At 37.2% G+C, this 25,891-nt stretch overlaps 1 non-coding gene across 1 annotated transcript; it reads left to right on the plus strand.

The window, feature by feature from the left end:
- Positions 1 to 16,569: 16,569 nt before the first annotated feature.
- On the plus strand, positions 16,570 to 16,642 carry Trnak-cuu (transfer RNA lysine (anticodon CUU)). The gene has a single exon. It is a non-coding gene; the product is annotated as a tRNA-Lys (tRNA).
- Positions 16,643 to 25,891: the final 9,249 nt, after the last annotated feature.

Consider the following 25,891-nt stretch of genomic DNA (forward strand, 5'->3'; position numbering starts at 1 on the left):
AAATAACTGTTGGGAAAATGAAAGTATTTTCTGGGTCTATGTTACTTTTTTTACTCATTCTATCAAGTTCAGTGACTAAAAGTAGTACTCTTGACCGAAGGAAACCACCCCATTACAGATTTCTTTGTTTTGCAATAATTTTTTTTGTTCATGCAAACCAACGTTCATATTTTGTTTCTTTCCCAGAAGCCATCTATCGATATTAGCACTGATATACTCCGAATTTAATCCTAGCTGCACAAAAATGGCAAACAAAGTACGAGATAACTCGTAGTTGGCGTCCTGAAAAAAAAGAAATCTACGAGTTATCTCGTAGTTGACAGTTAACGTGTTGTATAACGTCAAGTAAGTAAGTACAAGATAACTCGTAGTTGGCGTTCTTAAAAAAAAGCAACCTACGAGTTATCTCGTATAGTTGGCAGTCAACGTGTCGTTTTACGTCAAGTATAACGTCTATTGTGTGCGCCAGCCTTGAAGGGGGTGGGAGATTTTTGTAATTTCAAGAATTTTGTTAATTATTTTAATGTGATTTCGGTTTCTATTTCCATAAAATGGCTTAAATATTTCATTTTTAGTCTGGGGAGCAATCTGACGACAAGCTGTTTAAAATCACTTTTGAAAAAAGCATTATTTTATTTTTGATGGGTTGTTCATCAGATTGGCTTGGGCAGGTTACATCTTCCCAAGAAATGCATCTAATCAAGCCATCTTAAACATAATAAATTTTGTTTACAGATTTCTGATAGACTTCATTAGGAACATTCAGTGGCGCAGAGAAGAGACGGGGGGGGGGGGGAGGGGGGGAGGGGGGGGGGGAACTCGCAACAGAGGTATTGGTTTTAACATAAATGAAAATTCTATTACAGTAGTTTATGCATTTTAAAGGGCTATTTTGATTAACAACCCTTTCAGAACGTCTTTTAGATTAAAAAAAAAATTCCCTTCAGAAGGTATTTTTGATCAAAAAAACCCTGCGGAAGATATTTTTGATCAAAAAAGCTCTACAGAAAGTATTTTTGATCCCCCCCCCCCCAGAAAATATTTTTGACCAAAAACAATCTCCAGAAGGTATTTCTGGCTGTGCTAGTGGGAACATTGAAATTATGTGGATCGATCGCAGTTAAAAACTCTAATGGGCAAGATGATGACATTGTTAGAGAAACTACCACAAATAAGCAATTAAAAACTTAATAAGAAGTTAAAAAACACGTAAGAAATAATTCAGTCCCTAATATAGAAGGTGTGATCAGCTATTAAGTAGTTTAAAATCTTGAAACGTTTTAACATAACTGTTGCCGAATGAACCCTAAAATTATTTCCCCAGGTTTTATTATTTTAACAGCTGCATTCCTGAATGCAAGATATTGTGTATTGTTAGCTGTCCCCGTCAAATTGAAAACTAAACAGCCAATGTCTTAAGCAAGAAAAGTTTAATGCAAAAGATTTTAATTCGTGGTACATAATTTCAGTAATAAAGCTTAAAAGCATGAAATGAAAAGGAAAAGTTTTTCATTATTATTAGCAAATTATTATTAGCTTCATAAACGATAAAAAATACTATTCTGATATTTAGAGCTGTTTGGAACGGAAACATGAAAAGATTATAATATGGCCAAGGAAGTTTCAAACTGGTGCTTGATGTTCTCGTATTTGGTTAAAATTGGAGCAAATGATTAAAATTACGAATTTTCTAATCTCCTCAATACTTTTTGTTTCTACCTTTGTATTTGCTTTTATTTTTTCCGCTTGTTCAAAGTTATGCTGTGATTATGAGACTTTAGAACGATATATTTTTTTTAAAAATGAAAATTGTTTCGGAATCAGCTTAAAAAAATGGTAGTTTATTAAGTAATAGCACAAAAATACACAAACAATAAAAAAATCTTTATTTTCTGAATTTCAAAATAAGAAAGGAAAATAAACTTTGAAAATAAGCATTACAACATTTACTAATGCTTATTTTTACGAACTAGTAACAAAAAGTCACACAACAGTTTACATATACATTTTTACTAAACACATTCTTTAATATATTATCACAAGTAATTGGTCAAACATTCTTTTGGAGAACATTGATATTTTTAGAAAAAAAAAAGGGTGTGAAAATGCATCAGACATGTACGTGAAGGATATTTACTCTTCAGGTCATCAGTGGAACTTTGCTCACAGTGACGATGTTCGTATAAATAATTAAATCATCAATTAGTAAAATTTTGCAGGGAATATTCTTCTCAAAATATACATGAAGAATATTTACGCTTCAGTTTAGCGGAACTTTGCACAGACGTTGTAATGTTTATTCAATTAAATTATGAACTAATAAAACTTTGCAGGAAATATTCTGCTCAAAAAGATTGCTGCTTCAATGTTAAGTGTTCAACCTCACAATCACAGGGCAACATGTTCTAAACAAGGGATCACGTAAAAAATTAAATTTAACTTTTAAATATACATGAATGAATTACATACGTCTAAAAAATGTATCGTATTCAAAAAATTGTAAAATGAGTTAATTGTACAATATATTAAACTATAAAAAATTCAAAATGAATTACCTGTCTAAAAAATGCATCTTGTTCGAAACATTTTACAACATTTTTTGCAACAATAAATTACAAAAATGAAGATTAAACTACGTGTCTGAAAAAGGTATCCTTTTCGAAAAATTGTAAAATAAATTAATTGCGCAATAAATTTTGTAACAATAAATTACAAAAAAATTAAATTACAAGTCTGAAAAATGTATCTTCTTTGAAAATTGTAAAATAGATTGTACAGTACATTTTGTAACAATAAACTACAAAAAAAATAAAAGTATATTACTTGTCTGAAAAATGTATCTCGTTCGAAAAATTGTAAAATAAATTAATTGTACAATAAATTTTGCAAAAATAAACTACATAAAATTAAAAATAAATTATATGTCTGAAAAATGTAGTGTATTCAAAAAATTAGTAAATAAAATAATTGTACAATAAATCTTGTGATAACAAATCACAAAAACATGAAAAATAAATCACACGTCTGAAAAATATCTTCTTCGAAAAACTGTAAAATAAATTGATTGTACAGCAAATTTTGTAGCAATGAACTACAAAAATTTAAAAATAAATTGCATGTCTGAAAAATGTATCTTATTCGAACAAATGTTCTACTTGAGAAAAAAATTCTGTGATGGACGATTTTCAAATAAAAAGATTCAAAATGACTTGCATCTAGTATTTTTCTTTAAACTAAGTGTTCTTGAACTGGAAGGAATACCATCAAGTGTATCCTTCCTTCTTCGCATCTACTCAAATGACAAAATCCAATGAACTCGCATCGTATTGTTGCAGCATATCCTTCGGGTTGGAAGACCTTCGCCTGGATATCAGACGATTTTAATTCCTAGTCCTTCGATTCTGTCCTCTCCTTCGAGGTCGAGGGGTTGGCTCTTCGTATTCTTCTGCTTCCGGTTCAGGTTCTCTAGGAGCCGGTTGCCTGCCCGGTTTTCTTTTTGGGGCACTCCGAGGTGGTCCATAAAATTCCTCACTGAGGAAGAAAAAACATTGTTGATATGTGTCCAGTAATTATACTTAGTGTCACAGTAAAAACATATTTTGCGTAATTTTAGAAGTGTTATCCCCTGGTTTCGAAGCCACCGATGTAACTTCAAATGCGCTAATTGCACGATCTCAACAATGAACATGCAAAACATATAGACATACATACAATGGACATGTTTAAAATTAAAGGAAACAATAATTTTTACTATAAGCGTCCACTGGGCATTTATGTTAAAAATTATGCGCTTTTCCTATACATTTTTCATGTTTTCCCCATATACTAAATCCAAACGCGTGTTTCATTAACTCAGCCTTTCAAACATGATTAAGTTACAGTAAGGTTTAAGCCATCTAAACGAATGAAAACACTCAAAAGCTAAACTTAAATGTAAAACAATTTTGTTTTGCTTTATTAGGGCACTTAGCGTTTTGCAAAATAAGGTAATTTTTGAAATAGTATGTATGGTATTGACAGTAAAATTAAGTGTTTATAAAATAGCCAATTTAGAAGCTAAAATTTTGTGCTAAAACTTGGCTAGTTTTCTTCTTTTTTTTTACAACTCACCTGAATTCTTTTAAAGAGGGTTAACTGAGATCAGTTTTGATATCCATTAATCCGAATTAGTAATGCTCTATTTCATACTGAGTGAATTTCATTCAAATTTTTTTCATCAGATCAAAACGTGACAAATTCTGTAGCACCTGACAATAGCATACTATATGCGCGAATTATCCTCTTCTAGTGTCAATATATTATGTTTCCAAGAAGTTGTTCTCTTTAAGGCACAAATTTTTACCAGAAAAGCACGCCAATTAAAGATCGATTTTTTTTTTCTTCTATTTTTTGTTTAGACAGAAAATAAATATAATGGCTAGCTATAGTGTAAAGTAATTTGCAACTTTAGTTGTGTGGAGAGAAGGGTGAGTAGTAAGCGAGGGATGAAGCAAGTTACTTTTTAGAAAATAGTATACAAAGTATAAACGATTTTATTACATGCTTACTTTGAATTTAAGAATCTTAAAATCAAGTTTAATTGTCCTACTTACAAGCATGAGAATGGCTAAAAGTTCAATGAAAATGCATATATTACTTTTCTACACCACGCAACTGTCTTATAACCAAAAATTCCTGACACGATTATGGCTAATTATCAAAATGCACGAAGTAATTTGCAGAAGAAAAATAAAAAATAAGTAGCGCTATTTATGGTAAATAAATATTTTTACAACAAATCTTCGATGGGCAAGGGGAAAAACACACACACACACACACACGTGATGCAAGATGCCCGTGTAATACACGGGCATGGAAATTTGCCGTAACTCCCCCCCCCCCCGTCAGGTATGGTCAAATGCTTGAAATGGTTAAAAGAATGAGCTAGGGGTGCTCTGCTCATTCCTTCAAAAGTATTAGCACAACCTCCTTAAATACGATTAAATTCTGAAAAATATCCCTAAAAACTCCACCTAAAAATTTCTATGACGCAGTCTGCAATCCCAACCCTCCCTTCCCCGTGGTAATACCCTGTTTTAAGAAGCCTAAATTCTTAGAGTTCTTTTGAAATTGATTTGATTTATGAAGTTCAAATAAAGTAATAAAAGTGATTGTATAGGGGGATTGTATAGGTTGTACAAATGTCTTTAGTCCTTTCTAAGAATTTACAAAAAAGAACATGAGATCGCAACATTAAAAGGAGTGACCTCCCGTAAAGCAAATCCTTTGTGCAACCAAATGAAAGGATAGGAAGATATCCTGTTGAATGAACGGGCCCTTACGCCAATGCCTAAGAACATTCAATGCGCGAAGACAGCCAGAAAGTATTTGTAATATGTTACAAAACTATACTGTAGTGGAAAGGTCAAGGGCAATATCTGCTGAAATGCGCTTTAGATATTTGAAGAAACGCGTATTGTATTCTATACTAGTAATAGGAAAATGTTGGAGTTCGATTTTTATTTCATGCCTTATTTTCAGTGGAAACCAAATAAGCAAGCTTTTACAATAAAGCTAAAGTACAATAGATGATAAAATGCAAAGGGGAAAAAAAAGCAAGAAAAATGGAGCCCTCGACAGTACAGTCATGCAAATGCAGAGATGCATTAGATTTCATTTACGAGAAAGAGAATGAGACTATAGTCATACAGCGCTATGTCTTCATTTCGGCAATTATGTCTAAATCGACACATATCGGAATATTACATCATGCTACTGGCCGGCTTGTGGCGTGATGGCTAGGCCTGTGGACCTAGGTTCTGACCTGGGGTGACCAATCGGTGAATTTTCGAGATGCAGAAAATCATCAGGGCCCATGCCGTATGATTTGCGGCATGTAAAATATCTTTGCGTATTCGTTGCGCTTAGAATTCCCTCGGCAAAACTAAAAAAATTCTAGTGGAAATTTCGCATCAAAGAGAGCCCAGGTGCCTCCATGTGGTGGAAACTGGACGTCCAAATTATACGTGCCATTGACATCCGTGCCTTTATGGTGGCGCGTGAAAGACTGGATATCGCACTAGGTCTGCTAAATAGCCTGAAACGCAGCCCTTATGCACATCTGTATTAAACCAGTATTGCCACAATATTCAAAACTTCTGTTCTATTAAAACTGATACTACATATGTTTTCAGGTTAAGGGCTCCAAACACGGTTTGACCATTCTTGGAAATTCCTTTCTGTGTGTGCGTGTCTTATATGTGGGTGAAATATCTCTGTGGGCGCTCTAAACTCAAACTTAATGCAAATATATTACAAAATTCTGGGAACGAACTGTACTATGAACTTCTCTCCACAACTTCATACCTTTTAACACAGAGACTTAAGATTACCATGCATTGCTGTACGCAACCCAACCCACAAGACTATTCCTGGAAGCTATTTGGAGTTGCTAGGGGAGAAAGCCTGAGTCTTAATCACTAGATCACGAGAATGGCCCTGGTGGGAACTGGTACCTATTAATTTCTGACACTAACAGCGATGAGAAAGGTTGCGCACTAGAATGTTTTTCACTTTGGGAGTGACTGCTATATTCCCGGGCATTACGCATGGATTACAACGAAAACTGGAATACATATTGAACGTTTTTCTTTTCAAGCGAGATTGCTATGTTTCAGCAAGCAATACAATGAACCAAATAGTTAGTACACAAAGGAACTCTGATTGAAAGTGGTGCTGATTAGTTTTGGTCACCAACCGCTCAATGGAAGTTCTGCCTATTATACTTCTTAGAGCATTTATATGAATGATATAAAAGTGTTTTGTAATGATCACCGATTACTAATTTACTTATTTCACTGACAAAGAACCTAATTTTAAGATTGACCATTGTGTTTGCGACTTTTCTGTTCTATAGTACATATGTCTAACTTTTGTACTGCTGATCTATCCTTACATTTTTCTTCGATATTTCCGAATCACCTTGCATTAATTAAAGGTATCTTCTACAAAACATAATCTTTATACATACCAGCCAGGTACATCATCAGGTCTGGCGCAGGAACCTGTTGCTGAATTGAACACAAGGCCCTCATTGCAGGACAACATACGGGGTCTTCGCAGCCCATCCTCACCCTTGATGCAGGTGAAGTGCAGTTGGCAATTGTCAGGATGGGGATACCTCGTGTATACACCATCTTGTAAGTCGTAGTCAGTCGGTTCTGGGCAGGTAAAGCCGAGCAAATCTGGAAAGAAGGAGAAAATGCATCGTAATTTTGATAATTTAGCTAAAGCAAAGTGAAATATTTTGTACCCGTAGCAGAAATAGTGTAACGCTACGACGAGTGTCTTAGAATCTTCAGAAAATGTGCAGAGGTGCAGACCATTTCTTAGTTAGGGCGAAAAAAAATGACTAAAAATTTTAAGGAAAAATATTCTTAAATTTCAGCGAACGAAGAATTTTTTTTTTCTTTTTTGTATTTCCTGGGTTCTAGGCACGTGTAGTTTTCAAGTTTAGTACCTTAATGTTTATGTATTTTGCGATTAATCTAATGTTGGTTCATCTAGCAGACTATTTTTGAGATTTTAATCTGCGTCGTAGCTTGCTGAAAAATTTTTGCTCCTGAAATTTTGTCTAATATAGCACATATGCTGTTGTGCAAGAAACTGTGAAATCCAATAAATAATAAAAGAGGAGATTAAACTTTCGATGCGTAAATTATTTTCCCTCAAATGCGTAAGAATAGTCGTTCTATCATGCTCCCACATATAGAAGAGGGGCGGGGATAGGAGTTTCACAGCAACCCGGACAGGATGAAACAATTAATTGTAAAACGTTCATATTTTACTATACTTAAATTTCTAAGCTTGGACAAAATGGAAGAAGCCCATTGCATGATTTAGCAAGGGAACCCTGGAATGAATATTGGGGTCATGCTTTCTCGAGATATAAATTTGTAAAGTTTCATCTTCCTCTTCCTATGGGGCTTTACCTTTTTGCAGACCTAGTGCGATTCCCTGATGTAGCACCCGTTCTTTCATGTGGCGCCACTATGGGCGGACGTCGACATGGACGCTGTTGATTTGCTGCATCTTGAAAAGACACAGACTGCAGCGATATTCGAACCTGCGCTTTTATGAGTAAGAGGCTGACGCCTAACCGTACCTAGTATACCGCTCTGTCGGCCAAACTTTTTAAGCTTGCTAATATGGAAAGGAAGAAATGCTAACAGTGGTGGTTCTGATTGATAAGTTTTTATACTCAGATAGACATGAAATTAAAAAAAAAAAAAAAGATATTTAGGTTACACTAATAAAAAATGCTTGAGGGAAAAAGTGCTACAGACAAATTTGGCACAGAATAGATATTTTTTGAGAGAGTTTTAACTAATGATAATAAGCGTTCCGACCCAATTATACCCTCTATTTCCTTCATTTTTACTCAAAGTTAGCTCGAAAACGGACATGCTAGTACAGATGGTTTATAAACTAAAACACGTGTTATATTAGCTTCTCTTGAAAGAAAATTATTGTATGATTTTTTTGGCTATTGGTTTCTTGATAACGTGCAATAAATGGATTGCAAAAATCCAACTTGGTTTCAGCGAAACTAAGTAACACTCAATCCGCTCACAACGTCAGAGAAATCGTGAAATGTTTTTCCCCCTGAGACAGTTATTTCTTCGTTAACTTATATTTTTTAATAATTAAAGAACATAGAATACATATTTTAATAGTTTTATTACGTTAAATAATAAGATAAACTATTACGTTATTTTTAACATAATGTTTAATAATAACACCCATAGTTTATGTTATTGGCAACTGTTATCGATATAGAATAATAATATTAATTATTACTAACAATTATATTGGTTAATATAATACCTAACTATTATAGTATATAGTTCTACTAACTAATCATTATTATTTAATAATTAATAATAAGTTAATAAAAGTTTGGTAAAAAATGGTTACTAATGTTATTAACTATTACTTTGACCGATGTAAAAAGGTGGAATTAATTATTAATTCCGCCTTTTTATATGAAAATATATAATAGCTCAATCGCATTCTGTACAAATGTTCCAAAGAATTTCAAGCGTAAGTGTGAATTTACACGAATAAAAATTTAACGTTGTTTTTAGTGAAAAGAAACAACCTAAACGCAAATTCCTAATACACTTTCATTATTTTCATTATGGCAATTTTAAGCAATTATTTTGAAATGTGCGTAGAAAGAGAACACACTGTTTGAGTGTGCGTATTGATCAGAGTTTTAAAGAATCCTTAAAAAATTGACTTCTTGAAATAAAAAAGAGGGCAGACTTTGGATGCTTCTGCATCTTTAATTCGGTTATGAGTATTTTTCACAGCGAGCAGCTGTTCAGTGATGACGTCTGTTTAGCGAGCAAACATTTTCTCACGTGAAAGATTTCGATTATCACATTTTAGATGACTGGAAGTGACGTCAGTATCGCAGTAATAAAAATACATTGCCAAACCTTTAATGCTCAAATACCCATTGCAATTACGTCTAGAAATAAATTTACGAAATTGAGCGGTGTACAGATGTCAAGGGATCAAGGTGCTAGGAAAGTGGGAAATAAGTTTGACTGAAAAATGTATTACGATAATTTTTCTTAAAAAAATTCACTGAATAAGGGATACTGAAAGCAAAAACCAAGAAGCTCGTTACAGTGTCTAGATGAAGCCATGGAGCAGTGTACAGATGCCAAGGGCTCAAGGTGGGAAATAAGTTTGAGTGAAAAATATATCAAGATAATTTTCCTTAAAAAAATAAACTGAATAAGGGATATTGAAAACAAAAACCAAACAGCTCCTTACATCATCTAGATGCTGTAACGCCCCTCTCCCCCCTCCCTCACCCCTGAATGGGTCTCTCTTTGGTGCTAAAAGTTTGATTTTTATCTTAATTATAGATGACCATTTCGGAGAGGAAGATGGTTTGAGGTGTAGGTTGATGGGGTAGTGCGTTGAAAATTGCCAAATGAGTAATCTTTTGCATAATAAGTATGTTGCCTTCCTAATAAGAAAGGAAGTTTCTCATCTCACAATAGAGTCAATTTTTGGGTATGAGCTCCTTTTCAATTATTTCTTTCGACACATCCGTTTAATGATCTTTTATTCTTTCTTTCTTTTTTTTTTTTTTTTTTGGGGCCCAAGTGAAAGTAGTAGTAAAAATTTATTGTAATTGTAGCTGACAACTTTGTGGAGGAAGATATGTTGAGGGAGTAAGGCGTTGAGAAAAATTGTCAAATGATTAATGTTTTGTATAGTAAGTATGCTGCTTCTTTACTAATAATAAAGCTCAAAGTCTCTCTGTCTGGAGAATGTCTGTAGGATATCTGGATCTCTGTGACGCGCATAGCGCCTAGACCGTTCTTCCGATTTTCATGAAATTTGGCACAAAGTTAGTTTGTAGCATGGGGGTGTGCACCTTGAAGCTATTTTTCGAAAATTCTATTTTGTTCTTTTTCTATTTCAATTTTAAGAACATTTCCCGGAGCAAAATTATCACAAGATGGACGAGTAAATTACGAAATTATCATGACGTGGAATGGGAGAGCGAATGAACATAGCCAATTGGCGAGAAACTCGTCATCCATTATTTCTAAATATACAGGCGAACCGAATGACATTTTAATTTTCAACTACGGGCAAAGCGGTGCGGGTTCCACTAGTTTCTAATAAGAAAGGAAGTGGCGCATCTCACAAGAGTCAATTTTCGGGTATGAGCTCTTTTTCAATTATTTGTTTCGCACCATACTGTAACGGATTCGGCGCGACTTCCACTTTCTTGAAATGAAGACACAGTTCTTGATTAAAAATACAGGAAATTTATTTACACTATGTACAGGAAAGATCGTCAACAACTGCTAAATTATTCATCAGCAATTAAGCAATTATCACACAACACCGTAAACTCAACGTTTACACACGTATTTACTTCCAAATACGAAAACAACACAGCGAAATGCCTCGCAATAAACAGAGCAAGTACGCTCTCAGTTCGAAATCTCAATCGAAACTCCCTTTTTATCCATCGCTAACGGCTTATATACACACCGAAAAGAAATCTCTCAAATATTCCACACGCTTCTGGAAAATAGTAGACCGTTATCAAATTTTATCAATGAACAAAAAGGAAATAGGGGGTCGTATACTTTAGCCACATGAAAAGGGGTTGTATATTCATTACGGGAAACTATTTACAGGTTACGTTACTACAATAATTACTATTTACAGGATTTGTAACATTGCCCCCTTCCTAAGGACTGCACGTCCCGGGCAGTACAATCCCCAGAAAGGGTGCAAACTTCTATCACAAGTTCACAATTACACACATTAAATAATAACCAATAGTGCAAAGGAAACACAATAATAACAAGAAATATTACTAAACTTTAAAAGCAAAAAAAAAAAAAAAATATCTACAACTTTTATGTTATCAACTATGGTTGCTTACGTAATACTCATGAACTATGGCCATAGTATGGGGCTAACCGATCATAATGTACAACCCTAGGTTTTGCATTAGGTGATTTTTGGATCCTCACTACGACGTCATTCAGTCGGTTAAGGACTTGAGTTTGATTCAGTCGGTAATTGGGATGTAGGGTCCATCCCAATGCGACTGTAATTTGGGTGAAAGACCTTTCCGTCGGATGGGATTCCATAACCAAACCTTGTTGCCTTCGTTGAATTCATGTCCAGTAGACCTTGTGTCGTATCGGGTCTTCATCTTCTCCGCCGCGATGTTGATTCGCTCTCGTGCGAAGTTATGAACGTCTTCCAACCGGGCCTGGAGATCCTGGATGTACTCCTCAGGCGATGAAGGCGCATCCGGAGGACGACCGAAGACGAGATCACAAGGTAGCCGAAGCTCTCGTCCGAAGAGCATCTGAGATGGGGCAAATCCGGTAGTCTCGTGGACAGAACTGCGGTAGGCCAGCAGGAACAAAGGTAGCTTCTTGTCCCAATCCTGTTGATTTCTGGATACCATAAGCGAGAGATTGTTCAGGATTGTGCGGTTAAATCTCTCCACCATGCAGTCCGATTGTGGGTGAAGTGGTGTTGTCCTAGTTTCCTCAATTCCGAAAATTTGACATAGGCCCTTAAACACAGCAGAGATGAAATTCCTCCCTTGATCGGAATGAATCTGCAAAGGTGTTCCATATCTCGAGATCCAATGTTGAACTAGAGTCTCTGCTATGGTGGTAGCTTCTTGATCTGGAATGGGATACGCTTCGGGCCATTTGGTGAAATAGTCGATGGAAACAAGAATGTATTTGTTCCCATCAGCAGTTCTTGGTAGAGGACCCAGGATGTCGATCCCGATTCGTTCGAAAGGAGCTCCAACGTTGTACAGATGAAGCTTCCCTCTGTTTCTTTTCTTCGGTCCTTTACGAGCAGAACAGGCGTCACAAGAATGGCACCACTTCTCCACGTCATCCTTCGCCTTGCTCCAGAAGAAGCGCTCCCGAACTTTATTGAGGGTTTTCAACACACCAAAATGTCCTCCAGTCGCACTACTATGTATTTCTTTCAGAACATCTGAAATCCTTGATCGGGGAAGTAGTAACTGCCACCTAGACGTTTTGTCGTCATCAGATTCCCATTTTCGGTGTAGCACGCCGTTCCGTAAATGGAGCGAGTTCCTTAAAGCCCAGTATCTTTTTGTTGCAGGACTAAAGATGGAAACGTCCTGCCAGCTAGGTCGCCGACTGTCACTCTCCATGAACTCCAAAATTGGTTTTATGTCGGGTTCTTCAAGTTGATCTTTTCGAACTTGGTCGTCACTCCATGGATCAGGTTCTGAAGATGTTGGAGTCACTGTCACCTGATAGGTAGTAGGACTAGTCGTTCCATACTGTTTCTCGATTCGGGAACAATAATTGCAGTTCTCAGGACAGGGTCTCCTTGATAAAGCGTCTGCATTACCGTGAGACAACCCTTTTCGGTGCTTGATCTCCATGTCATATTCCTGGAGCCGCTGTATCCACCTGGCTATCTGGCCTTCTGGATTCCTGAAGTTCAAAAGCCAAGTTAACGAGGCATAATCTGTCCGCAGCAGAAACTTTCGGCCGTAGAGGTAATGATGGAAGTGTTCTACAGCTTTCACTATGGCCAGTAACTCCTTTCTGGTGACGCAGTAATTTCGCTCCGACTTTGATAAGCTTTTGCTCCAGTAAGCGATGACATGTTCATTGCCGTCAATTTCTTGGGATAAAACAGCTCCGATGCCCTCGTGGCTCGCATCAGTGTCCTGGATGAAGGATTTTTCAGGCTGAGGATAGGCGAGGATAGGCGTTGATGTTAAAGCCTCCTTCAGTCGTAGAAATGCATCTTCGCATTCTTTGGACCATTCAAACTTTTGCTTGCTCTCCGCCAGCTTATGCAAAGGTCGTGCAATGTTGGAAAAACCCTTTACAAACTTCCTGTAGTACGTGCAGAGCCCCAGGAAACTTCGCAGGTGATGGATGTTTTCGGGACGACTCCAACTCTTGACTGCAGATACCTTTTCTGGATCGGTTTGTACACTTTCAGAAGAGATGATGTGACCAAGGTAGTTCACTTCCCGGCGGAACAAATTGCATTTGGACGGGCTTAACTTCAGATTGGCTTCCTTAAGCTTTTGCAGCACCTTCCTAAGATTTGCCAGATGTTCTTCGAAACTGCGTCCCACGATGATGATATCGTCTAAGTAGACCAGACAGGATTCGTAGGAAAGTCCTCTTAACACTGTCTCCATAAGACGCTCGAACGTAGCTGGTGCATTGCAGAGGCCGAAGGGCATCACTTTAAACTGCCATAAGCCTTGTCCAGTTGTAAACGCTGTCTTCTCTCGGTCATCAGGGTGTATCTCAACCTGCCAGTAGCCGCTCTTCAAGTCCAGGGTCGAAAACCACTTGTGTCCGGAAAGAGTGTCCAAGGTGTCGTCTATCCGTGGAAGAGGGTAACTGTCTTTCTTGGTGATTTCATTCAGCCGTCGGTAATCGACACAAAATCTGGTGGAGCCATCTTTCTTTCGGACCAAGACGATAGGAGAGGCCCAAGGACTGGATGACGGTTCGATTACATCATTCTCCTTCATCTCTTTCAGGAGGGTTTCAACCTCTTCCTTCTTAGCGAACGGTAGTCGTCTTGGATGCTGTTTAATAGGGGGGTGTTCTCCAGTGTAAATCCTATGCTGCGTTAAATTCGTACGGCCAACATCCTCCGATGTAGAGGAAAACAGATGCTTGAAGTCGTCCACCAATTGTTCCGCAGCAGTTCTTTGAGCTTTCGATAATGACGCACTCCCAATTAACTTCGATGTCAAGGACTCGGAAGACACAGTCTCGGGGGAATTGATTCCTCTAATGATGCAGTTTACTGGAGTACAAGTTGCCAACACTTCACCTTTTCGGATATTCCTTGGCCTTTCACTCACGTTGGCGACTCTCACAGGAATTACATCCTTAGAAAGGTCCACAAGCGTAGATGCCACCAGCACTCCCTTTAGGCTATTACTTAGGTTAGGGTATTCAATGAGTCCAAATCGAAAACTATTGCTTTCTTCAATGGAGCCAGGTATTAATGATTCTGACCTTGAGGGAATCCATAAATCTGTTTGGGCTATTATTTGATGAGCGGATTTAACATCATTTTCAACGTTGAAGATTGCTATGTCTTCTCTCATCGAGTGCAGTTCATTAGTCTTGAAGTCAAGGGTGAAGTCGTATTTCTTTAAAAAGTCCAATCCGAGAATGAAGGGGTCCGTGATATCCGCAACGAATTTCGTATGATGGTAGGTGGCATTCCCAAACACTATTTCCAAGCCCACTTTACCCTCAATCTCAATTTTGTCGCCTGTCACAGTCTGGAGACTTACGCGTGGCGATGTCCACAACAGTTTCAATCCAAATTCACGAGCCACGTCTGTCCTAACGATTGTCACATTGGCTCCAGTGTCGACAATCAGTTTGCAACAGGGTTGGCCGGATTGGACCCAATTGGGTTGGACCCAATGGGTTTTTTTGAAAAAACCCATTTAAAAAAACCCATTATTTAGCCCACTTTTGGGTTTTTTAAAACTTTTTGAGAAGTTTTTTAAAAAAGTAATCAATTTAAATACTTTTACAATTTAAACTTCTATTTTATTTGTTCTTCACCACAGACAATGGACATAAAAAATGAATTTTGAACTTTAATAGTATTTCTTTGCTCTTAACGGCATTAAAAATACTTCAAAGATTTAAAAAATATATATTTAACTTTTATCTTTAATTGGTCAATAAATAACTCAAATTATCTTGACTAAGTCCTGTCATGTCTGGTTTTCTCAATATTTGTAGATTGTACAGATTAAACTACTCTAGCTAAAAGGCTTTCATGTGAATTATTTTCTGCAAACCAACAGGTCACAAATTTTGAATAAAAAAGGTATATTTTTTAGAAATTAACAGGTTTTTCAAAAGGTCGGACAGAAAACAGAATAGGATGTACGGTATTTTCATTATCTTACGAAAAAGTTTAATATTTCTTAATCTGTACACAGAAATAGAAAAACAGGCAACATAAAATTCAAAGAAATGTCTTGATTAAGCTGGAATTCAGTAAATAGGGATTTAAACTACTTGAGGTTCTACAGTAGTTTGGCATAAAAAAATGAAATACAATAAAGTAAAATGCAAAAAAAATAGTAGTAATTAAAAACGAACAATAGATTTTATCACTCAAGAAGTAACTTTGCCTTAACTGTTGGTAATCATGGAAACTAAAAAATCTGAAACTTCACCATTCTTGGGTTTCGTCGTCTTTCATACTCTTCTTCAGAAAACGCTGAATTTTAACTAGTTTTCCAGCTTTTTATACCCCAAGACGATTTTTGCGCTTTGTCCATATACTTACGCTACAATATGCTACAAGTACCCTACATTTTCCCTAAAAAAAGACAAAAAAACCCACATTTATTTTAAAAAACCCAGCTTTAGTTGGGTTTTTTTGGGTTTTATTTAAAAAAACCCAAAAAACCCTGGGTCCATGGGCTTTTTTAAAAAAACCCGGGTTTTTGCCAACCCTGGTTTGCAAGGATTCCCATTTACATGAGCGTAAATGAAAAGTCCATCACTGCCACTACTAGTAGAGGAAATCTGCAGAGCTCTGGTGGAGGTGATTTCTTTCCCTCGCGTAGCTTGGCGAGCAGGACAACTCCTTCGCAGGTGCCCTTCACTACCGCATTTCCAGCACTTCTGCTCTTGTTTCTTTTGGGCTGTTATGCTGTTCAGATGTCTTGCCAAGTCACCGAGTTGTCTCTTAAGTTCAGCGAGATGGGACGACCTGGAATCAGACTCATCAGCTTCCAGAGTTCGGATGGGATGGCGATTCACACGGGTTGCTTGCTGGGCGGCCTCCAACTTCATCGCATACACAACAGCAGAATTCAGGTCCTTGACATCCGCCATCCGTAGAGCTTTCTGGATTTCCGGATCTCGAACCCCGTCGATGTAGTAGTTGAGTGCCAGGTTGTCTCGAACATCCGCAGGACAGTCGCAAAAAGCAAGATGAGACAGTCTCTCGACGTCCGCCCGGCTAGCTCAGTCGGTAGAGCACGAGACTCTTAATCTCGGGTTCGTGGGTTCGAGCCCCACGTTGGGCGCCAAATTGTAACGGATTCGGCGCGACTTCCACTTTCTTGAAATGAAGACACAGTTCTTGATTAAAAATACAGGAAATTTATTTACCCTATGTACAGGAAAGATCGTCAACAACTGCTAAATTATTCATCAGCAATTAAGCAATTATCACACAACACCGTAAACTCAACGTTTACACACGTATTTACTTCCAAATACGAAAACAACACAGCGAAATGCCTCGCAATAAACAGAGCAAGTACGCTCTCAGTTCGAAATCTCAATCGAAACTCCCTTTTTATCCATCGCTAACGGCTTATATACACACCGAAAAGAAATCTCTCAAATATTCCACACGCTTCTGGAAAATAGTAGACCGTTATCAAATTTTATCAATGAACAAAAAGGAAATAGGGGGGTCGTATACTTTAGCCATATGAAAAGGGGTTGTATATTCATTACGGGAAACTATTTACAGGTTACGTTACTACAATAATTACTATTTACAGGATTTGTAACATTACATTTAATAATCTATCCTTTTGTCTTGTAGTAATTTTTAATGCCATTACCTTATTTAGACAAAAATCTTACGCTTATAGCAGCGTTGAAAAACTATGATGTGATGCTTATTTCATTTTAAAAAGTGTATTAGGGAAAAATGGGACACACTTATCTGACTTAGCATAGTAATATAAGAAAGTTGAGAGTAGAGAAATTATTTGAAAGTTGTACAACAAGCGCGGATACAAGTGATAGGGCGACCGCACCTTCATTGAGACTCTCTACTGGTAATTTTTCGATATTAAAGTTCAAAAACTAGCAATTTTAGACGATCTTTGATGATTTTAGGGGAAGGAAAATTGGGGCTCTCCCCCGGAAACGTCTTGGAATTGGAGCCTGAAATAATTGTAATTAACATTTGTAATCCAAGATATCAAAAGCGTAAGCAATAAAAACCGATCATCTCTCCCTCGAAGATTTTCTGGGTCCACCCTTGTTGTTTAATCATGCTGAATTTTATGAGTTGTCTAGAAATCTGAAAAAACTGTTTCCACAAATGTGTTAAATAACTGCCAGAGGCAATTCAATTACCTTCTGTTTTGCATGAACTTTTCACAAGATCTGCCCAGTCGCATGTTCCTCGATCGTCGTTATATGTCAATCCTGGTGGACATTGTACTTCACTTGCTGATCCATCAACACAGTTGAAGAACTTGGTGCAATCGGTCTCGTGGGGGAACAGACCAAACTTTCTTGGGCAGTTAGGAGACGGCTGCGCTTCCTCTGTAATTATAGAAGAATTTGAAAAATAAGTTCTAGAACTACAAAGTGCTCGAGCTCTTTCAGAGATTTATATAGTTTCCCCATTCGTTGGCTAGGCTTTTTGGTAAAATTTAACCTCACGAGAAAGCACATTTCTCAGTGACTAAATCAGAGATTGGAAAATTGCGGATTTCTCACGCGCAACATAAAGTGTTGAGAAGATTTTATATGAATTCTAAAAAGAAATTGGTTCTAAACGAGGAAAGCCCTTAAATTAAATTAAATAATAATGATCATTTTTGATTGCCCATTAATTAGACTTATATTTTATCAATGTACTTCAGTTCAGAGGGGAAAAAGAGAATTCTAAATTTGGGTACGCTTTCAAAAAAGGAACAGAATTTCGGAAACAAACAAATAACAAGGATCTGCGAAGCTGGAGGTGAACGGTGTATTCATTGCTTCGTTTTTCTTGAAAAACTCAGCATTTCAGTCGGTTTTTTCTTCCTTTTTTTCGTTCTGAAACTTTAAAAATATTAATCGTGAGTGTTTAATTGCCCTTGAACTAATCAGAAAAAACTCATTTTAACATGTCTAAATATAATGCTAAAGATTTTGAAATAATACATTCTTTTTTGGAGTAAAACCTGATTATCTATTACTGTATACATTTGTTTAGTGTAATTTGTTTCTTCTAACGACATGAATCAGAGTTTTTTCTTTTAAGATCCATGCTAGGCCACAGGCATTTTATTATTTTTCTTTTTAAGAAAGTCTTTTTGCCACTCTGTTAAAAAAAAATCCTGAAATTTTACGGTAAAAGTTACTGGCATCCATGTTACCAGCAACTTTTACCGTAAAATCCTATTTTACTGTAAATTTTAACGATAAAATAAACGAGAATTATAAAAATGCAAAATGAGAGCAGCAGAGGTTCAATCTCTGGACCTTCGGATTTGTAGGCGGCTTTGCTGCCCACCATGCGAGTTGATACCTATCAAGTGAGGGGAAATATAAGGTGTTATCTGCTTATCACTGTAAGTCACGTCGGGTATAAATTGGCGCTGCAATCGTTTATTTTTTTCAGTACAATTTACTATAATTTTTTTCTGTACAGTAAATACTCTATTTTACAGTAATGTTTACCGTAAAAGTTTCCTTAATTTTTAACAGTGCACCAATTTGGCAAGACTACACTGCAAATCTCTCGGAACTTTTTGAACACGAATACTTATCCCTTTTTTTAGAACTTTTTGAAGCATACTTTTTGCAATAGTTTTTAAAACATTTCTGAGAACATATACTTGGTTCAGTGCATTTTTAACGCATTAAGGACATTTTTTGTATACTGGCATAGGTCCCTTCTTTTAGAACACTTTGTAGCACACCTTTTGCAGTACTAATGAAATTTTCCTTTGATTATTCCTGTAGCTTTTACTGTCAGTCCCGCGGGACAATGGACGGTCTTCGACTAAAAAAGGCCATCCTTTTCGACGGCCTTCACGTCACCAGCCGACATCGATTCATAGCAACAAAATTCTTAGTAGTATCATATTGATAGACTCTATTGACTGATAGTTAAAGGAAGATGTTGAAATTATATTTGTAAGAAAAAAAAGCGACGATTTCACAGGTGTGCCCAAATGTGTTCCCAATTTGCTCTCAAACTGCCTAATCTGGTCTCAAATGTGTTCTCAAGTTTAGATTTAACAAATATCCCTAGCGAGACACATTCGTAACAGGCTTGGAGCACATTTCAGTACTTTTTTTTTTAACGGAGCACATTCGGGAACACATGTTAGTGTACATTCAATCAACTAGAAATTTTTTTTCGTCCAAACTTGTGTATATGGAAGGAAAAGTGTTTCCTATCAAATTATTCCAAACGTGTTCCCAATGTGTACTGGAAATTTGCAGTGTATTCATTTTAAAATCATGAGGGTTGTCATGGTAATCGTCACAAGATAATTGTGAGTGCAACGGACAAGTGAAATTCTGTACACATCTTCAAGCTATAAACACTATGCACCCGGCCTTTAAATAAGATAAATTGCCCATTTTTTAATTGCATCGAAATCAAGGGTGAAATTAGAAGGAAAAGAACAAATAAGAAAATGTTTCACTTATTTTAATTATTTATGTACTTTTGGAGAAGTGCGATCTTTAGAAAATACTTCCACTGTCTGTAACCCTTTCATTCAGCAGTCAAGGCCAACTATATTAAGCATACCAGGAACTAGGAATTGATCATGTTTCACATCCCATGTGATGAGTTAGCATTAAAGTAGAGAGAAAAAGAGGACTCAAAATCGATTTCTTTCCCATTCGATGAGATGAAAAAAATGTCGTGATCATCGAACTTCTCAGGTCTTTAGTTATACATTTAGCTGTGTTAGAGTCAGCAATATTACGAATAAACGGAAAAAAAATGTGCTTCGCCTCGGAAATTTGCATTGTAGCATTCTTCTCGTTTTTGGAGGAAAAAAAAAGAACAAAGTAAATTGTTAAAATATTTTGCTATAAAAAAAAATAAGCAACATAGAAAAGAGAAGACTTACGCAATTGTGGTCTAGAGCTGCAATCCACATCTCTCAACGAGTCGCATCGCAGATACTTTGGTGAACTAACTTCATTGAAGGCGAGTCCATCACTGCATAGACTTACTTCAGCAGTTCCATTTCTGCATTCGTAATACTTATCGCACTGTACCGGATCTGCAAAGAATCCAAAAGAATCGGGGCAGGCGAACCCACTACCACCTGATGACCGTCCTCGAGGCCTAGTTTGGGGTTCAGGTTCTTGATGTCGTGGTCTCGAAGCACTTCTAGAACTTTGGGGTGGACTTGGTCTTCGAGGATTTTGAGGTTCTTGGTACTGAGGGTAGTCTCTGGGTTCAGGCTCTCTTCGAAGTGGTCTAGGGTTCTGAGGTTCCTCATATTGAGGATAGTCTCTGACTTCTGATTTTGCATGCCTAGGATTCTGAGGCGCTTGATATTGAGGATATCCATTGTTTCGCTGTCCTCGCTGAACAGGTTGTCTTTGTATCGATTGTTCTCGGACTGGAGTTCTTTCTGGCTGTCTGAGGGTTTGATGATCGGGTCTGTATCTATTCGCCCTTATGTTACTGGGAGGTAATTCTTCCGGTGGGTTGAAATCGTTATTTTCCTCTTTGATGACGTAGTCTTCTTCTGCAGCCTTCGGTACGAATTGAGGACGAGAACGAAGAGTGTTGGTACCTCCTAAATCTTCTGGATAATCAGAATTTGCCTGGTGCCGTGAAGGATGGGTGGGCTGTCCAGCTGGCCTTGCGTCACTCTGGATCACTCTGCTGTTTTCAAAGTTTGGCTGTTGATATTCAGTATCGCTGTAAACTTCGGGATTAACGGGTTGTCTTCTAGAGCTTAGTCTTGATCCACTCTCTACAGGGCCCCGTTCATAGTTATTCACCACACGCGAACGATCTGATGTTTGTTGAGAGCGTGGCGGTATTGTGGGTTGTGCTTTCGAGAGAGTGTCGGGCTGGTATCGAGAAGAACCACGGTCTCTTACTGGAACCTCTGGTGTAGTCTGATGTCTTGATGGTCCTCGAGCTCTTCTGGGGACATCTGAAGGTGTTTCCTGTGGTTGATGCGTTGGAGTAGATCTAGAAGAACCAACTGGACTTTCAGGTGAGTACCTTGAACTTCCTCTTTGAAGAGGAGGTTGGTACCTAGGTGGCTGTCGGGCATTTGTTTCAGCATCATTATCATATTCACGCGACTTTGTGAATTCAAGATGTCTAACCTTATTGTATGATGGAACGGCATTTCTGTGAGGCTTTGAAGATGTCGTTTGTCTAACTCGGTGGCTGGTCGGGGATTCAGTGGATATTTGAGCTCTTGTAACACGTTCAACATCTTCTGAAGGATAAACGGATTCGTAACGCACTTCAGATGAATTAGGAAGCCTGTTTGCCGTTTTTGGAAGTTCCCGTTCTTCATCGTTATAAGCGTCTTCTGTTGGTATTAGTCGGGAGGAAGGCCTATTACTCGGTTGAGCACCTGCTTGATTGTATTCATCAGTAAATTCTGGCTGATTTTCCCTGTGATTTTCAGCATGTAAATGAATTCTACCGGGATGAATTTTTTCGTCAACTTCTGGGATAATGTTAGCTGATGGTTTAGGGGCAATATAAGCGCTTTCATCAGTATTCGGGGTATATCTATTTGGAGATCTAGTATTTTGAGATGAATGATGATTTTGATTATTAGGTAAGAGTTCTGGGCTCTTGTTCTCAGTGGGGCCTTCAGAGTAATCGTTAAGGTGAGCAGTATCCCTTGTGGGTGTTCTTATTGGAGACAAAACAGGCACATAGGTATCTCTGTTGTGTTGGGCGACATCTGGTGCTGTAGAGATATATCGAGTTCCAGGAATACTTCGATAAGGAAAATTTCGCTGAACTTGGCCTGCATCGTTGTCTTCAGTAGGTAATCTATTTCGGGATGCACCAGGTCTAAAATATTGAGGTTCTGCTTCGTTTATACGAGCAGTGGTACGACTGTTTTTATTGGCACCGAGAATATCATCATCAGTCTGGGATCGAAGATGGGGATTGAAAATAGGATGTGTCCGTTGAGAAGATGAATCTCTTGAAGAAGTGTCAGAATAGCCAGAAAATGGCCTTTTTTCATCCGTATTCAATAAATCAGAGATTGGAGCTTCTGATGTTCCAGAATTGAGAACAGGCTCAGTTTCACTTGTTGCTTGAGGTCTCTTTCTCTTCTTAGGCCTTCGCCTCCTGACTGCTGGTCCTCTTGAAGGTGCGCTGGTGGTCAAGGCCGGACGTTCTTCAGTTTCAGTGGTTATTACTGGGTGTCGGTCATTTGTAGATAAAAATGTAGGGTCCGGAAAATCTTGAGGAACGCTTCTTAAGGGAACTCTTCTGCCTGTTGTTCCAGACCTAAGTGGATGTTCAGGTGGCTGAAATAAAAATTATCTTTTTTAAGCATTTATTTGAAATAACCACCATGAAGACACTGAAATAGGAGTTTTACATTTTTGCTTCATGAAGTAAGAAAGTGAATATAGTCTAAAAACAGAATCAACTTTGAAAATTATAGCCAACAGAAATTTATGCAAGCACTACTTGCAGTCTTAATAGTTACACCAACAAAGTACTGTCCGTAGAGCAAAAGAACAGTCATCGCTATCCATTCTTGTTAGAAGGTGTAATCATTAAAACGCAACACGTCTCAAACTAATGCATTTGTCTATGTCAAATGATTGAATCATGTCCATATATCGTCGTCAAGAAGATCGAGCAGTTTAGGGTAATTACTTTCCTAGACTGGCACCCAGTGGCTTACCTAGCACGGGTGTCACTCGGGGTGCTAATTTGTGGCGTCACCCCCCCCCCTCGTACAAAAGCAAAAAAAGAAAAAGGTTTTAACATTCTATGTTTACATAAAATTCATAAAATTTTCAGGATATAATTTGTGTTATTTCGAAACTTTAAGTGGGATAATGTACAATGGACAAATAAAAACAATGAACGTTTTTTATACAACTTGCCCTAGACGCATGTGTGCAGGCGTCAGATGGAAGAGGTCAAAAAAGTAAGGGCGTGTATGGAATTGATGGCCACTTTAATATTTCAAACGGTATCTTAAACACAAGGAAAGATAATGGGGCTCAGTTTTTGGTATAAGTGGAAGTCACTACTAGGTATTGACAATATAAGCCTAATTCTGAGCATAGTATTCACTAGATGATGTGGGGTGGAAAAGAGGGGTTCGGGAGGCTTTCACCTCGGAAATTTTTTAAATTTGTAGTCTAAAAAATGCTTTTTAACTTCATATTTTTTCTAAAAACTACAATTCAACTTTGGAGAGCACACCTCAGGCGGGTGACACCCTCGGAGGATCCCCCCTCACTCCCCCCATTGCGACGCCACTACTGGCACCATTGTGAAAAAAATCACCAAAGCTGGTAAAGCAGAGATGACGGATGATCTTGAAGCGGAGGCAACATTTGAATCATTTGTAATGGAGATCAGTGAGAACGTGTGTCTTACTGTTCGGCGCTTTCTGGCTGATTATACTTATTACAAATGACACAAATAATGTTTCCGCTTCAAGGTCTTCCGCCATCTTTTCGTGATCAAGCTTTAATTGCACCCAAAGTGACTTGAAGATTAAAAGTTTAGTATGCGATTGTTAGCAGTATTGTCAGAAAAGTGATGTTAACTTTTTTAAGATGCCAATGAACACAGTTTTGATGCGTGTAGTTAAAAGAATTATCGTGTTAATAAACAATTCATATTCTAATATATTGCAAACATATAGGGTAGACCGGGGCACGTTTATGCGGATTTTTTTCAATGATTTTTCTAATTTTACGTTTTAACTTAGGAAATTTTAGACATTGCGGTTCAATGAAGCATTTAATGGAGTCAAAAATGGTATATTCAGTTGTTCCTCAGTTTGTGCTTTAACCGTTAAAAAATTATTTTTGAGTCCAAGTCGGTTGCGTAAACTTGCCCAGGACACGGGGCATTTTTACGCATATTTATTTTGAAGCCTAACGTGGTTCTGTTAGTGTTTTGAACATAATATCTTACCATCGTTAAAATAAAGCAAATTTATTACAGACTAAATAGTGTATAAAGATAAAGTTGAAGGGGATGAAGACAGCACTATATGATTGTAAGCTATAAGTTACGAATGTGTAACTTAATTAAAAATTAAATGGTAATTTTCTAAACTAAATGGCCGGAAAATAATAAAAAGGTTTGAGACAGTTTGGAGCGAAAAAAGTATCAGAGCTATGTTTAAGAACGTGCGTAAAGGTGCTCCGCCGTCAACGCGTAAACTTGCCCCGTCAGAATTATTTTTAACGTGAAAAAAAATTTAATACCATTTCAGTTCATATAAATACAGTTATCAAAAAAGGATAAAATTCTGCTAATTTTTTTATATTTTTTCTTTCTTAACTAAGTATTCTTTATTCACAATAAGCTTCAAAACTTTTGACACAAAATTTACTCAACTTGGTTGAAAACAGATTATTCTTTCTGCATGCTAGACCGAAGCTCGACTGGTGCTCAAAAACTTGTGAGGATATTTACTAGGGAGCAGCATCAATCCGTTATGAGTGTTGGCTCTCCAGTTATAATTCGTTTTGAAAAAAGGGCAGTGCATAAAGTCTACCTGGGCCTTAGGTCTACCCTACTATAAATGCGATTATTTGAAGAATCAGAAGCTGTGAATACATTTTTACTCCGTTTGCTATGTAGTAGCTATTTGGTAAGTTGTATCTAACCCTGTTTTTTTTTCTTTTTATTTTCCTTTTCTTTTTCTGATTTTTGATATGGAAAAGATTTAAAAGCGTTAAGGTATTTTCATGTAGTTTATATATGTGGTTTGTTGTAAAAATTCGTACATTTGATAAAATTAATTTACATTTCCTGCCAGTTATATGTTATTATATTTTATGATTGAGATAAACTTTGCTTTGAGTTACTTGCATGACATTCATTACAATATGTTTCGCATCACATTTTTTAGCTTTTTCTTTCAGAAAAAATATTTAAAAAAATAATCATAACATTCAACACTTGCGAAATTCAATTTAAGCCATTTCTGAACTCAAAAATGCATTTTAAACCAAAAAAAAAAGGAATCAATTTCCGTATAAAAAGAGCAAATGATATATTATGTACCAAACACGCTATCAAATTAAAGATTTACGAGATCACAACTACGCAAATGATATAGATGGTCGGGGCAAGGTTTGGATATTGACCGAAAATGACATGAATCAGTTGGGGTCAGCTCCCTGACCCCCCCCCTCCCAGCATTCTGAACTCGCCCTAAATATGGAGTTAAAGGTACCTGGTATTCTTGAATATCTTCCGTCACATCTAATGGTTCTGGCGCTGGGGTCTGTTTCGGTTGTCTGCTGGATTGTCTGCTGGCTTGACTGCTCCTCGTGCGAGGTAATCGTTGAGATGGGGTGTTGTCGTCGGC

This window comes from Uloborus diversus, chromosome 9 (assembly GCF_026930045.1).
Source record: "Uloborus diversus isolate 005 chromosome 9, Udiv.v.3.1, whole genome shotgun sequence".
Lineage (NCBI taxonomy): Eukaryota > Metazoa > Arthropoda > Arachnida > Araneae > Uloboridae > Uloborus > Uloborus diversus.